General features: G+C 45.0%; 1 pseudogene; it reads left to right on the top strand.

The window, feature by feature from the left end:
• Positions 1–211: 211 nt before the first annotated feature.
• On the top strand, positions 212–2,509 carry LOC127663261 (alpha-(1,3)-fucosyltransferase 11-like; annotated as a pseudogene).
• Positions 2,510–2,936: the final 427 nt, after the last annotated feature.

A 2,936-nucleotide genomic window follows, 5' to 3' on the forward strand; every position in this document is an offset into this window, starting at 1 on the left:
TGTATTGCACCAAATACCTAAAATGTCCTAAAGAGAGTTTAGATTTGACCCTTCTACTCTTGTTCTTGGCCTTGTTAAATGTCAAGGCCCACTATGAATACTTCAATATTCTTCAGCTATATCACAATAGTTTACAGAATAAAGTATTTTGCAGATTTAAAGTAATTTGATTTCAGTGCCCTTTTTTACTCAGATTGTTCTCAGGTCTACTATGGTGCTCTGTCTGTGGCTTGTTGTTGTGGTCACAGCATCCTGTCGGTGCCAGGGGCCAGTGGGCACAAGGGACGGTGGTGTTTACCAGCCTCAGAATGCCTTCACTGAAATGCAGTTTGCCAATGTGAGCACCTGCCACGGTCCTGGAAAGAATTACCCTCGCCCCAACAAAGAGCTGCCCATCCTTCTATGGTGGGGTGCCAATCTGTTCCCACACTTCCCGGGAGACACAGAGCATGTGGACTGTGCCCACTCCTCCTGCATGGTCACTAGCAACGGTAAAGTCCAGCTGTATCGCAGAATGGCCTCCATCATCTTCTAAGGCACGGACTTCAGGGCATATGAAGCTCCCCTGCCACGTATGCTGCATCAAGCTTTGGCACTTTTCCACGAAGTGTCGCTCATGAATAACTATCTCCTTTCTCATAGTGTTGGCATCAGGCTATTTAACTACATGGCAATATTCAGGAAAGAGTCAGACTATCCGTCATACTATATAGTCAGCGGCTGCCCACGCTGTATTATCTTATAAAGCCGACCCCAGTCTCTCTGCAGGATAAAAATCGTTGGAGAAGGGCCAGTCTGGCTTTACATGCAGTCCCACTGCGATGTGCCATCAGACCGGGACCGTTATGTTCAAAAGCTGATGAAATATATAGAGGTAAAACTGTTAGAGATTTTGGAATTGGCAAGGCAAGTTGCACAAATAATGTTTTATAAAACAGTTCAACGTTTTATTGTACAGTACTTTGGTTCAACTCTGTTACTTTTAAATGTGCTATAGAAATACATTTTGACTTGACTTGACCCTAACAACTGCCTAGCATCCACCCACAGCACCCTAGTCTGCGCTTAGCAACCACCTGAACAGAATAGCAACTGCCTAGCATCGATCTTAACTCCCTAGCAACCACGCAAATCCCTCTAGCAATGGCCTAAAACCACCCAGAACACCCTAGTAAACACCTAGCAACAACTCACTCACCAGAACACACTAGCAACTGCCTAGCAACCACTCAGTTCACCCAAACAACTATTTGGCAACCACCCAGAACACCCTAGTAAACACCTAGCAACAACTCACTCACCAGAACACACTAGCAACTGCCTAGCAACCACTCAGTTCACCCAAACAACTATTTGGCAACCTCCCAGAACACCCTTGTTACCATTTAGAAACCACCCAGAACTTCCTAGTTACCGACTAGCCTCCACCAGAGCACCTTAACTACTGCCTAGCAAACACCTTCAACACTGTAGCAATGACTTAGCAACAATTCAAACATTGTGGTGGCGAATATTGCACTGACTCGCACCACAGTCTACTTTGCATCTTACTTTGAGTCCTATTTTTCCCCCTCTTCAGACTGACTCGTATGGGAAGTGTCTTAACAACAAACCCCTGCCGGAGCAACTGGAGGACACAAACACAGCCACAGGTGAGGACAGACACTTCATGAGCTTTGTCGCTAGCTACAAGTTCCATCTTGCCCTGGAGAACAGCCTGTGCCCGGACTACATGACTGAGAAGCTCTGGAGGCCCATGCACCAGGGCTGTGTGCCCATATACAGGGGCTCGCCTTCAGTGGCCGACTGGTTGCCAAACAACCACTCTGCCATTCTCATAGACAGTTTCCCCTCCCCATGAGAGCTGGTCAAGTTCATAAAGACTCTGATGAGGACGACACAAATTACTTGCAATATCTAGAGTACAAAACACCCAACAAGATCACCAACCTGCGTCTTTTGTAGGGGTTGGAGAGTAGAGAGTGGGGTGTTAATGATATGAGTAAACCCAACTATCTGAATGGGTTTGAGTGTTTCGATCAAGAGAACGAGCGTCTCGCAGCAGTGAAATCATATAAGAGGAACCCTAAACAGAATCCGCTCCCCCAACCAAAGATAGCCGACAACTCACACATGGGATGCCCGCTGCCCAGCCCTGGATACGGACCTATGGAAAGCATTGAACCCAATGATAGGTAAGCGCAGCAGTTTTCATATATTATCGTGTGTGTAGTTGGTAATATCTTTGCATCAGTAGGATCAAATCACTAGCATGATATATTTGTGTTTGTTTGTTGTCTGCTGGCTTCAGATGTGGCTGCAGAATTACTGGCAGGGTCTGGATCAGGCAAAAGGTTTGGAATCTCTCATCAGGCATAATGTGTCAGACACGTCGCTGCTGTGGCAGCACATATAGAACATCGCTGCGAGGAGAGCCAGAGGCGAGGCCAATGAGAACTCTACCGATGTGAAGAGAGATGCCTTGCTCTTAACCCAAGGAAACATCTGACATCAGAACATCCTCACTGACAGCTGAAGACTGCCAAATGACAATCATTACCAAAAATATTTCAATCTACCCATTAGTTTCCAACACAAGCACAATCACATTCAAACCATCATACTTTTGTTTAAAGAGAGAAGATAAGGTGTAATCAGACTATAAACATGTCACGCTCAATATCTATGGATGACGATATTATGCACTCATAATGAATGCTGTTGAGCTACAGTATATGTTACTCTCAAGACTTCAGCTGACATTTAGCATTTCGCAATCGTTAAGGCTGGTTTAAAGCTTGTCACAGAAGAATTCATGGTGGAATATCACTGCAGCTTTGATGAACAAAGTGAATCATTTCTGTTTTTAGGCCTGACATTTGATCTCATAAAAACATGTCTAGGTCACATTTCATGCCAAAAATCTGAACAAAGTA

This window comes from Xyrauchen texanus, chromosome 23, assembly GCF_025860055.1.
Source record: "Xyrauchen texanus isolate HMW12.3.18 chromosome 23, RBS_HiC_50CHRs, whole genome shotgun sequence".
NCBI lineage: Eukaryota > Metazoa > Chordata > Actinopteri > Cypriniformes > Catostomidae > Xyrauchen > Xyrauchen texanus.